Here is a 14,320-nt window from a genome sequence, read left to right as displayed (position 1 = left end):
GGCTCAGGGGGAGGAGAAAAAGCATATAAAAAAAGGAGCCAGAATTGAGTCTCAGGCCTCTCTTCTCTTCGCATCTTTTGGGTCAGCCCACCCTCACACCTTGAGGAGGTATTTTCCTTTGCTTGTCAAATAAAACTGAGCTGTAATACTTGTTTGTCTGGCATTTCCAATTTTTGCTGCGGTGAGACAGAACAAAGGAAATTACAAACTCCTCCAACACAGGAATATCAGGATCTAGAACATACCTTCCCCACTCAAAGCAGCTGACTGGAGGAGACTGACAGGCAAACTCAAGGTAGCCCTGTAGTGTGATGCTTAGAATAACTGAGAGAATACAGCCTGCAGAGAACAGAGACTAGAGACGTGGGGAGACGTCCCCAGAGAATGACATCTCAGCTTTGGGTCCTCCTGAACAAGCAGGATGCAGTCAAATAAAATGCAGCATGTAGGTAGTGAGAGGGGTAAGTATGGCAATTTTAAGCTTCTACAAGCTATTCTTAAGAGGCACATTCAAAAATATTGTGTGCAGAGTGGCTAGATTGAGAGAGCTTTAAGTAGCATACTTTGACTGATACATTGCTGCTGCTAAATCACTTCAGTCGTGTCTGACTCTGTGCGACCCCATAGATGGCAGCCCACCAGGCTCCTCTGTCCATGGGATTTTCCAGGTAAGAGTACTGGAGTGGGGTGCCATTGCCTGATACATTAGGTATATAACAAATATAAAGCAAGACTGAAATGCAATAGGCAGATGACAAGGAGATATTTGCATTATATGAAGAGAATTATTTATATGAGAGTGTTTATATGTGTAAGATTCTATTCAATATCTACCTTTTTGCCCTAAAAAGATTTATGTCAGTTATTTTGTACTTTGGATTTCATTTTGAAGCATCTTCTAAGATTATCAAAAATGAGAATCACGAATGACGAGGGAATCCCTTATGGGTCCGAAATATATTTCCTTTGCTTACCTTCTCTGCCTCTCTCCTACCTCAAATGAGTGTTCCATAAAATTATCTTCATCACTTTCATCAAGAAGGGTAGTTTTATCTTCATAAAGGATGATAACAAATGTATGTCATACAGAATAGGGATTGATAATCTTTGTAATGTTATCTATGCTAATGTAGCTACAGATGCTTTTCACATTCCTTGTATGTCACAACAGAAAATGCATAATACAGGTAGAACATTGAAAGTATAGTTACAAATAGTCCTATTCAACAAAACAGTTTATGTCGATAGAATATTTCTAAGCTGTTTGCTTGAATAATGTGTAAGGTAAAGCATTTGACAAGTTAATTATACATTGCTTTAAAAAGAATTTCCTAGGATTTTACTTGGAATTGCTTGTGTTTTAATCCCTTTGATTCTTCCTTTGCTCTTTCATCATAGAACCAGAAAAGCAGCTTTTTAAGATTTTACCTGCAAGAGAAGGTGTCTCATGAGGCCCGTCTCCCTTTATTTTCAAAGGTCTATTCACTTCCTTTCTTTTTTCCTCCCAAGGCAGGAGTCATTCCTGAGGGGAGTGGTCAACACGTGAGACATTATTTTGGAGCCTGTTTTACTAACACTTTAGAAGTCACGAGCCAAATGCAGTTTTCAGATTATAGTGTTCAGATTATACCCAAGCAAGTTTTCTATCTATGGCTCTGTTTTGACTATCTTCTTCTCGCACTTTTTTTTTTAACATTATTAAGGTATAGTTGATTTACAATATTAGTTTCAAGTGTACAACACAGTGATTCAAAACTTGTGTAGATAATACTCCTTTCAAATTGTTATGAAAGTTAGCTGTATTCCCTGAGCTGTCCAATGTACTTTTCTAGCTTATTTTATATGTAGCAGTTGGTACTTTTTAAACCCCGTCCCTATCTTCCCCGCTTCTTCTCCATCTTTCTTATGACTAACAATGGGATGCATGCCTGCTAAGTTGCCTCAGTCGTGTCTGACTCTGCAACTCCATGGACTGCAGCCCACCAGGCTCCTCTGTCCATGGGATTCTCCAGGCAAGAATACTGGAGTGGGTTGCCATGCCCTCCTCTGGGGGATCTTCCTGACCCAGGGATTGAACCTGCATCTCCTGTGATTCCTGCACTGCAGGCAGATTCTTACCAGTGAGCTGCAAAGACCTGGACACAATCCCACCCAGTTTAGACTCAAGGAAAGGAGATGGAAGCACAAGTCTTGTTTTGTTCTCCTGGCTTAAGCAGCGTTCTCCAATTTGACTTAATCACAGCTCTGACTCAGAAGCTGTTAAAGATTTGCCCAGCTACAACAGCACTTTGCTTCCCATTCAAACTGGACTTCTAGTAAGTATTATTCTGTCTGACAGAAACCCAGGAGTAGAAGAATCCTTGTGTCAAAACCATTGAAAGACCAGTTATCATACAACAGACCACATAACACATACTTCAAGCTGTTTTCCTAGAAATTGAAAGGTATTTTCCCTCATCTGTGATCATTATGGAGAAATGTATCCACAAACTCATTTATCAATACGTATTAAATATCTACTATACCTTTATACTCCTTCTAGTCTTATCAATTCACTATATTCCAGACTCATATTTTCAAAATCGAGTTGACATCTCAACTTCTATAAATACTAGATAGCATAAAGATATCAAAGCCAAAAAGAGCTGTCTTTCCAAAAACCTTTCCTGCCTTAGTCTTATTTAATTTAACCTTTCCTCACCCCCAGCCCTCATCTGATTCATTGCAAGTTGCTCTTAACTTCAGCTCCAAAATAAACTTTGAATCTAATCACTTATTTTCTATTTCACTTATTTTCATTTGGCACATTACTCCAAGGCCTCCCTCATTACTTCTCTTCTTACAGACTGCAGTTGCTTTCCAATTGATCTCCTTGCTTCATTAGAACTAATTCAACATTTTACTGATTAGAACTTTGCAATGTCTACCAGTACTCTGAGAATAAATTCAAACTCAATATCTTAGCCTTAAATAGCCTTCATTCAATTGGCCCCCAATCTTATGTCTTAGACTTTCCCTTCCTCCTTGATTTCTGTGCCACAGACACACTGACTTATTTTAATCATCAGCCACCTTTTGGCCTCTGCACTAGCTCTTTTCTCCACCAATAAAGTTCTTGCCCTGATGTTTTTTTCTTCATGAACTTGAAAATTTTTTTATTTATTTTATAAATATATAGTCATGAAGAAAACTGTAAATCATAAATCAGTATTGTAAATCACTTTGTTAATAAGATAAATGTTATTTTTTATTTTTAAAAAATGTGTGTCTAAGTAAAAATAGCAGATATTATTTGAAATGTTTTATATTATCTCATAAATATGTTTAGGTAATATAGTTTGCTCTAAATATCATCTTCCATTAATTTTGAAATCTATACACTAGAAACCATTTTTAACAATCTCTAATATCTGCTTTACTTTTCTTTCTTAACTATTTCTTAAAACATTGTTATATAAACTTCCACATGCATATTTCAGAGTCAAGATAGCACTTACTCTTTTCTTATTGATTTGATAGTCATTTATTTTTCTATTATTCAATGATTATAAAATGTAACAAAAGTGATTTACAAAATCAACTTATGATTTATGGGGTTTTTTGTGACTATATTATGATCACTTTTTTAAGTTGCAAATTATTTGAAAAGTTCTAGTGTGGGTTCAAAAGCACGTATAAACATGTATAGTTATATGGTATCTTACCCAGGGTTTTGAATCTAGCATTGGTGTATAACACAAAAAATTATAAGAATTAGTATTGATTGAAAACTCTTTAAGAATGTTTTAGTTTGGTGACCTGTAGAACCATACTGGAACAGACTAATGGAACTTTTGAACAATATAGAATGAAGTCATTGATTTGCATCTAAAGGGCAACTTTTAGTTTTTAAAATGTGTAGCTAAGTAAACAGTGGCATATTTTATTTTCTTGGGTCCCCAAATTACTGCAAACAGTGACTGCAGCCACAAAATTAAAAGATGCTTGCTCATTCAAAGAAAAGCTATACCAAACCTAGACAGTGTATTACAAAGCAGAGGCATCACTTTGCAGACAAAAAGCTGTAGAGTCAAAGCTATGACTTTTCCCGTAGTCATGTATGTATGTGAGAGTTGGATCAATCATGAAGAAGGCTGAGTGCTGAAGAATTGATGCTTTTAAATTTTGTTGCTGGAGAAGACTTTTCAGAGTCTCCTGGACAGCTAGGAGATCAAACCAGTCAATCCTAAAGGAAATCAACCCTGAATATTTATTGGAAGGACTGACAGCTGAAGCTGAAGCTCCAATACTTTGGCCACTTGATGCAAAGAGCCAACTCACTGGGAAAAACCCAGATGCTGGGAAAGATTGAAGGCAGGAGGAGAAGGGGACAACGGAGCATGAGATGGTTGGATAGAATAACTGACTCAATGGACATGAGTTTGAGCACACTCCAAGAGATAGTGGAAGGACAAGGAAGCCTGGTGTGTTGCAGTCCATGGGATCGCAAAGAATCAGACACGATGTAGCAGTAAACAACATTTAAGTAACACAAAAATATTTACTCTGGTAACATATGATGTAAGAAATGGAAATATTTTCATTGATAAGAAACTGAGCAGATTCACTTCTGCTATTTAATTTGTTATTTTGATCTCTCTGTCTGTTTCCCCCTCTGTTTCAGTCTGTGTCTCTGTCTCTCTCTGTCTCAACCAGCCTTCATTTTCAGATGGCTCTCCAGCAGGCCCCCAGATGGGTGTTAAGTCAGATGGGAGCTCCTCAGACTGATACTCCAGGACAACCAAACATAGAGCTCAGGCACCCCTCAGTAGGCTCCTTTTGTGCTGGATGTTTGGGTGGATGAACCCGAGCATGTGACTCCTAAACAGCCATTTCTCACCTCAGATCACAACAACCCAGAAGCTCTCCTGGGCAAGAGCCCTGCTGAATTTTCCAAGTTGGATGCTTTGAGGGTTTCTTTGTCTGGTGTAGGTCTTAAAAGTTGAAACTCAGTTGTGGGGTTCAAACTCTTTGTTCTCTAGGAGAAGCTCTGGGTTTTGAGTTTCTTCAAATTATTAATATAGTTGTATTTATATATGGGTTTCATTATTAGCTCAAATGGTAAAGAATCTGCCTACATGCAGGAGACCCAGGTTTGATCCCTGGGTTGGAAAGATCCCCTGGAGAAGGGAATGGCAACCCACTCCAGTATTCTTACATGGAGAATCCCATGGTCAGACCATGGAGTCTCAAATATTCAGACATGACTGAGCAACTAATGCTTTCACTTTCACTTTCATACATATAGAGACAGAGAGCCAGCATATTACCCATTCAAAACTCTGTCTTATTTTTGCTTTGCTTGATATAAAAATTTATACTTTCGTCAATTTGTTTGAACTTGACACGTGTATCTTTGTCAATCTCTTATTTTCAGCTTTCTTTCTTTTTTATATATATTTTATTTTATGTACAAATCTGTGCTCAGTTGTTCAGTCCTTCCTGACTCTTTGTGACCCCATGAACTGTGGCCTGCCAGGTTCATCAATCCGTGGGATTTTTCCAGGCAGGAATAATGGAGTGGATTCTCATTTCCTTCTCCACATACAAATCTAATTAAGAAATTATAGATTTATTTATCTACAAAGTTACTTTACTGAACCTGAGAATCTCTCTTTTCATGGTGTACTGTAGTTTTATTATTGTTACTGTTTTGGGTCTTCCTCTCTAACTTGAAATTTATGTATATTCTTGTCCCTTTGTATGACTTGCTCTTAGATTTTAAAATATATATTCAATTGCATATCTTCTATGAAAAGCTTCAGCAAATCTTATCAAAATTTTTTCATGTCTTTCAGAATCATAATTCTCTTTTGTGTTACTATTGGCAGAATTCTAACAATTGCTTTTAGTTTCATAGGTAGACTGTCAACATTTGTTACATATAAATATAATCAATTCAAGGGTCATGTCACTTAAGGTTTCCAGTGCTGGGAGACATCTCTAGGCAGTCCTTCTGATCAGCTTCTTTGTGAGAAAAACGGGGCTCCAACTCATGATGTTCATGTCAGAGGACCCTGCACTTCCTCCCACAAAAACACTGAATGCACAGCCACAGATGGAACAACTTCCTCTGAAAATTGCACTTTGAGAGATAGAAACCCCACACAGACACAATGTAGAAGAAGCTGACCCAGTTTCACCATAAACCCCACCCTAGCTCAGTGAACCACAGTTAGGAAGAGACTCAAAATCCCGAGCTTTTCCATGAGGAGAGAAGGGTTTGAGCACCGCACTGGGCATCCCCACATTTAAAGATCTGTATCTGAGCGATGAACCGCCGAAACATCTAAATGTTAAAATCTAGCAGGGCTCTTGCCCATGAGACCCATGGAGTCGTTGTGATACGACCTTAGAAACGGCTCTTTAGGGTTCTCATGTTTGGAATCACCCATCCCAAGTAGAGAGGCAGCCTGTTGAGGGCCACCTGTGCTGAGACTTTGTCTCAGCGTGTCAGCCTGAGGGGCAGGTATCTTTTTTGACACATATCTGGGGGCCTGCTGCGGAGCTGTTGGAACATGGAGGCTTGCAGGGACATCTCTGTGCTCTCCCTCCGCCATGCTTCTGGTGCCAGTACTCCTTGCAGGGAAGATTTTATCCATGTCTAGCATCCTGGTTCTTACTTCCGGTGCCACGGGTTTCTGCAGCGCCTACCCAGCAGGTGCCCCTTGATCACCTAGTTCTGGCAACCAGGGGCCCATGGGACTTTAGCAATCAGAAACATATTAATAGTTCTTAGCAGGCAGCCACCCCGGGGCACTGTACAGACCGCAGCTGACTAAAATACACTCCCTGTCATTCTGCGGAAAAAGCCTATTTGCTTGTTCTAAAGCTTCAGCAAGAGAGACAGACTTCAGGTTTTGCTCACATCTAAAGACCTATATCTATATCACATCTAAAGGGCTTCCCTTGTGGCTCAGCTGGTAAAGAATCCGCCTGCAATGTGGGAGACTGGGTTCGATCCCTGGGTTGGGAAGATCCTCTGGAGAAGGATCCTCTTCCAGTATTCTGGCTTGGAGAATTCCATGGACTGTATGGCCCATGAGGTCGCGAAGAGTCGGACAGGACTGAGCGACTTTCACTTTCACTTCACAAAGGACTATACACCGGCTCTTGGGGGCTGTAAGCTACTGCACACCATCTAAGCACTGTCCCTCTGCCTCACCCCAGCTCACCAGAATCTCACAGACAGAAGCTTACACAGCAGCCCCAAGATTTTGACTGCCAGCCAGGGGACTCTCTAAATCTCCTTGGCATGGCAGCCAATGAAGATTACATGGTCCCACATACGGTATATATTTGCATACTTTGAAAGCTACTTCCTGAGGGTCCAGGTTCCAATTAGCCTGAATCTATATGTACGACTGAGCGACTTCACTTTCACTCTTCACTTTCATGCATTGGAGAAGGAAATGGCAACCCACTCCAGTGTTCTTGCCTGGAGAATCCCAGGGATGGGGAAGCCTGGTGGGCTGCCATCTATGGGGTCACACAGAGTTGGACATGATTGAAGCGACTTAGCAGCAGCAGCAGCAGCCTGAGTTAACTGAGATTCTCCCATTTGAGACACTCAGGGGTCTTGGCACAGCCTCAACTACTGGGAGTCATTAAGAATAGAGTAAGCTATTTGGACAACCACAAAGGTTTAAGAGACAACCAAGACTGTAGGGTGGGTTGCACAACACGTTTCATCTCCTACAGGAAGCTGCTTCTTCAAGACTAGGAGAAGTGGCTATTTTGTCTAATGTACAGAAACTTACACACAGAGTCAAGCAAGATGATGAAACAGGAAAATATGTTCCGAACAAAAGTAAAGGATAAAGTCTTAAGGGGAAAAAATAATGAAGTGGAGATTAGTAATTTACCTGATAAAGTTCAAAGTAATGGTCATAAGGATTTTCAGGAACTCAGAAGAAGAATGGAAGAACACAGTGAGGACTCCCACAATGAGATGGAAAATATAAGAAAGTACTAAACTTAAGGCACAAAACTACCCAACTACTTTCTATCCTCCAAAAAAACCTTAAAGTTACTTTATCTTTATAGTCCTTCACTCTGCTTTCCAGAATTAGAAATTAACCTGTGTCTAGTGCCTTTGTTGTCTTTCAACAAAGTTTGGAGATTACAAAAAAAACTTGCACTTAGTCTATCATCTTGAACCGAAAGTTTAAGGTCATGTAATTTCTGGAATACTCTGTCTTCCCCCTTCTTCCTTCTTGGTCTAACAAAACTTTTCAAGGGCTATTTTTCAAAGGCCATATTTTGTGCCATCTCTAGCTGCTTCCTCAATAGAACTTCTCATTCACTGCACCAGCTCTGGTGTCCTTAAAACATCCTTTCTCATGGTTCGTATATAATATCTTTTTGCCTTGGTTGTTTTTGAAGTTATAATTTCTATTCACAATGTTTAGGACCTATTAGATACTATTATCTACACAAAATTGTGTAGAGAGTAGATATTAAATAGATATTGATATAAAAGAAAAATCTCTAATTTTAAACATTAAAGACCCTTGATGGTTATATAATTCAATATGTTTTCTTTGTGGATGGCATAACAAGATCACACTAGAATCCACACTGACAGAAAGTGTCCAGGGTCCTTTGTATTAGGTGATTAACTCATCGACTTTTAAACTTAAGAGACAAATAAAGAGTTACTTAACACTCAGAGTAGACATTTATACCTTAGCTGATGGCCTGACATGCAGCTACCTTGTGAATACTTTTTGTGATTTTAAAAATGCTCACTTTTTTTTTTTATGAAGCATTATATCATTTTTAAACAGGTAGAAATATAGAATGTTTTACCTTAACTAAGTAAGTCACGCTTAACTAAATTTTCCTGTCATTAAAAACTCAATTCTGATGTTATTTCAGCTCAGTTCCTTTTCCACATGACTTTCCTTCAAATGTTTACAACAATAAAATTACATGTATGTCAGAGACTGAAAATGTCAGCACATCATTGGGGTATGGGGCTGTCACTCCCCCATACCGTGATCATGTAATTCAAACCAGTTTTCTTGTTGAATCTAGATCTAACTTTAGAGTTCTTTGCTAAGTTTTATGGGCAGCTTCTGCCTATGGATGATCAGTGGTACCTATAATAACTTGTATACATGTTGAAAATATTCAGTCTCTCTCTGGGATGCTGACCTTACTTCCCCCTTACGTGTAGGATCTAACTTTGAAACACATATTTGACTTAGTTTGGCCAATACAATGTGCATGGAATTGAATATGTTGATTGTAAGCAGAAACTTCAAGAAGCAATTGTAATTCACATTTTTCCAGGTCTGCTTTTACTTTGCTGTGAGGGTGTCTATGTTAGTGAAGCTCTTGCAATAAAAACCATATCGAGAAAAATTACAACACGAACAAGAAATAAGCCTTTGCATTGTTGGTCACCGACGTGTGGTTGTTGTTTATAACTACAGCATAGCCTATTCTCTCCTGAAGCACTGTGAATGAATTCACTCATTTATTCATTTTTCAAAGAGGTTTTCATCTCCAATCATTACTAGATTCTGGGAACACAGCACTAAAAAAGACATATAAGTTCTGTGTAGAACTTACATTTAAAAAAGAAACCTATTTTTAATGTTTTTAACACAACAAAGAATTGGAGATTGATATAAATGCAATGGATGGAACTCATTATATATTATGATAGAGAGAAGAGGAGTGGACAGATAGAGGCTGAAATAGATGCTGTGTTTAAAAGCCCTCTTGTAAGGAGACAGAATTTATACTAAAGGTTGAAAAATATGACAATTAACAAAGTATGAGAGATTTTGAATAAAGTAAGAATGGATCAAGTGTAGTGATAATATGATCAAAAAGCTAAAGGGGAAAAAAAGAACATGATGTATGTCAAAAGTTGAAAGGAAGTCAGTGTGAGCTAAAGAGTGTTGAACAGTTAATGGCAAAGAGTTCTGAAAGCAATGAGTCAACTGTAGGACTGTAGACAAAGGGGTGGTGTGCACATACGAGAGGTTACTCTGACTACTTTACGGGGGTGGAAGGAGAAGGAATCGCTAAGAAACCTTTGAGGTATCATGGGAAACAATATGGGGATGTGCACTAGGACAAGCGCCACGAAGACTGTGGCCATATGAAAAATTTAACATGAGAATGGAATCAGTTGGAATTGCCAATGGCGTAGAATAAAATTTGAGATTAGGACAGAATACAGAGGAACCTTGGTGTGCCATTTCCTGCAAGAATAGCATAGGTACAGGCCTTTTAAAGATATTATGGTGAGTGGAAATGGAGAATTCAAAGTTGGGCCCAATAAGATTTTGGTTTTGCTCTGAAATGTTTAAATGGATGTCAGGTAGACAACTGAGTACATATGACTGAAGTTCAAGGGTAATATCTGTGCTGGAAATATAAATTCGTGAATTATTACAATACAAATGTCATTTAAAGGCATAGATGTGAATATAATTTCTTAGCAAAAACACATATAGACAGGAAAGTGAGAACCCAGTATTGAGCCTTGCACAACATCAGTCCACCAGGAATTTAGTAAGGAGCAATGCCAGTGAAGATGACTGAAAATAATCCATTTTGAGAAAGAGGAGAATATATGAAAATAATATAACAGGAATTATTGTCTTTCCAAAATAGAGTGATTTGTCAAATCTACCAAATGCTGTTGAGACACCAAGTGAGTTAGAGAAAAATAGTATTTATTAAATTTGGTAACATGAGAGACTCTTAGAGATTTTGAAAATAGTCAGTGAAGGAAGACTCTGGACCAAGAAGGGTAGTACATGATTGCAGTCAAAGAGGTGTGTGTGCCTCTCTTTAGCAAATTGAAGCTATTGAAAAGGAGAGCAGAAATAGGAAAATTCCTGGAAAGTGTCATGCATCTCTGGAGGATGTTTAAAGAATGTGAGGCATGAAAGCTTGTTTCATCTTGATGGAAATAATCTATATTAGGAAAGAGATTTATGACATACTACAAAAAAATCATAGCCATAGGCATGAATTCCTTGAGATGATGGAAAGGGATAGAACCCAGAGCACATGTGAAGACATTGGACTTTAATAAGAGGTCAATTCATTCCTTCATCTTGACTTGACTGCGGCAGACAATGGTGCTTCAGTGGCAGACAGATTTACAGACTGAGTGATGGAGAGATAGTGACATCCCCTCAGTGAAGTGAGGGTAAAACAGGAGCAAGGAGAGGGTGAGAGAACTTAATAATATATGGGCAGGAATGAAATAGTTAAGCAGGAATATCAAGCTGATAAAGAAACCATAGCATACGCAATGATTATTGATTTCAATTGTGGCCGGTCAGTGTGGTTGTAGGCTAAGACAAATACTGTGGTTTATCCAGGGTTTTGGTTTGGCTTCAGAGTATGACTGAGAGTGAAAGGAGTAAGCAATTGTATTTATACTAAAACCACACCATCTAAACTAGAGAACACAGAAATGAAGAGACAAGGCTGACAGGTTGTAAGCTGTGGGGTAAAAGGATGAGATATCTCAATGGGGTCAAAGGATTATCACTGCAGAGGCATTTGGGTAAGTGAGCTGGAATGTTAGCAGGTAAAGATCAGAGTGAAGGAAGCAGTTTCTAGGGACAACTGTGTGCTGTCCTGGTCTTAAATATTCCCTGCTTCATCTTTGAATGCAGCTGTGATTCATTTAGTAATTCCTGTTTCATAATATTCTTTCTTCTTTGCCTCCACTGCTTGAGCTATTTTTATCCTATTGCAATGTATGCATTTTTGTCAGTAACTTATAACCTTGTGTGGAACAAAGCAAGGCATTAATTAATTACTTTGAATATTTCAAAATCCTTCTTTAATGGCATGGTTTCTAGATTTGTTGCCATCTCAGTTCCTCTTCTCTGAATGGATTCCATTTTTTCAAAACTCTTAATAAAATGGAATACCAAGATTGAAGAATGATCACTTAGAAATAGATTAAAAGTGTCATTGTCAATGATAGGAAGAATTAAGATAGAGACCCAAGCTTCATGTCTCCTGAGCCAGTCTGTGTGTCTCTTGATCTGTACAGTGAACTAAGAATAATTGAAGCTATTTACTGAGCAATGGCTTCCCAGATGGCACTGGTGGTAAAGAACCTGCCTGCTAATGAAAGAGACATGTGACACCCATTTCATTCCTGGAAGATCCCCTGGAGGAGGAAATGGAAACCCATTTCAGTATTCTTGCCTGAAGAATCCCATAGACAGAGGACCCTGTGGGCTATGGTCCATAAAATCGCAGAGTTGTAGACAACAGAAGTGACTTAGCAACTCATAAGCTGAGTCATAATCTTTTCCCACAATGACGTTTAATACTTTACAGTGTGCATTTCTCTATTTCTTACAAATAAACATGAGAAAGATATTGGTCCATTTTAGAGAAAGAAAACTGAGGCTTGGGAAAATTAACCTATACAATGTCACACAGCTAAGTTGTAGTGGAGACCATATAAAACATTGAATAGTCTGAAATCACAGTCCACCTTTTTTTTTTCCTTTGTTTTAAATGCATTTTATTCAAGCAAGCTCAGGTTGTATTTTCTGGTTTTAACAACCATTCATATTTAAATTGAATTTATAATAAATTAAAATTCCTTGGTAGTCTTCACATACTATTAGTTTTTTTTTTTTTCTTCTTGCAAAATGCCAGAAACATAATAGGGACCTAATAAATATTTAATTTGCTGAATTAGTTTTCTGTTCAATCAGTAAACTGAATAAACTCTGCCTCACATATCTTCTTTCCAATAATTAAGTACAACATTGATTAGAATAGAATTGAAGACAGTCTTGGAGAAACTTCTTTCCATCATTCTTCTAGCATGAATGTTTAACCAACTACATCAATTTAAAATTCATCTAATATGCTTTCTCTAACATACATTCTTTGTCTTGTCTTCAAAAATAATCTGAGAAGTTGTCAAAAATAACAATAAAATTCAATGCTTCCCCATCATATTTACTTGATCCCTCTGCCCCCAAAAAGTTATTTAAAAGACGGTAAAGAATCTGCCCACAATTCAGGAGACCCAGGTTTGATTCCTGGGTGGGGAAGATACCCTGGAGAAGGGAATGGCTACCTACACCAGTACCCTTGCCTGGGAAAATCCCATGGACAGAGGAGCCTGGTGAGCTACAGTCCATGCGATCTCAAGGACTAGGATATGACTGAGTGACTAACACTTATTCTTGTGAACCTATGCTGGTTTCTAATAATCATTGCTAGCTCTTCTGAGAATACACAATCCATCTTGGTAATTAGTGGTCCAATTTTATGTATATTTTGTTTAGAAATAATTATTTGCCCTTTTTTTTGGTTTGTTTTCCTTAATAACATTTATGGGTAGTATCTGTCTGTCAATAATATATTTAGTCTCTCTTTGTTTTCTTTTCATTCCTTGTGTGTGTGTGTGTGTGTGTGTGTGTGTGTGTGTGTGTGTGTGTATGTGGCAGAAAACTCTTCCAACACTATTTGAATTTAATATTACTTGTTGTTTCCTTTTCCCATAGATGACAAAGAGTTCTCTGTGCATGTGTCTGGAATAGAGCAATATAGGTAGTGTGATTTGTGGGTGCCAGTAAGGCCTTGATACTACATGCATTCTCTGAACAGATTTGCATACAATGAATGGTAGCCCTTATCTTGACAGTAAACATTTTCTGTTTCTTGTACTATATGGAGTCCATAGAGTAGAATTTCTAAAACTTTGGAAATGTGAAACAGTAGATAATATTTGGAGACTTGATCCCTAAAACAAACACATAGTCATATATGTACATAATTATCTTCAAAAGAGTTGATGAGGAAAATTTAGCTGTAACATGACCAAAGGCACTAGTATATTTCAAGAAGGACTATATCACAGCACTGTGGAGGAGGGTAGAGTGGGATTGTTCTTTAAGAAAGCAAAGAATAAGGAAGTTAATAAAGAATAAAGGAAAGTATAGCTTGTGAGAGCTTGAGGCTCTGTTCAACAGACAGAGATTCTTTTCCAATAGACTTTAGATCTCTAGCCCTACTGGCAAAATCATCCCCATTTGAATTATCAAGTTATCTTAGTTCTTCTAGTAAGCATTTCACTAATCCATTGCCTTTTCTTCAATTCCTTAATCATGATGGAGTTTTCTACATCAGGCTTAATACTACATCATATATTGCTTGTTAATAGGGAGAAAATATTGTCATCATGCAAACATAAATATTCCCATTCCTGGAAAGTCATTTTTCAGTGTAAACTAAAACTTTGATTTTGGGCTAGAGAAATATATCT

Source organism: Budorcas taxicolor, chromosome 12 (genome assembly GCF_023091745.1).
Source record: "Budorcas taxicolor isolate Tak-1 chromosome 12, Takin1.1, whole genome shotgun sequence".
Classification (NCBI taxonomy): Eukaryota; Metazoa; Chordata; class Mammalia; order Artiodactyla; family Bovidae; genus Budorcas; species Budorcas taxicolor.
This window is presented reverse-complemented; position numbering follows the sequence as displayed.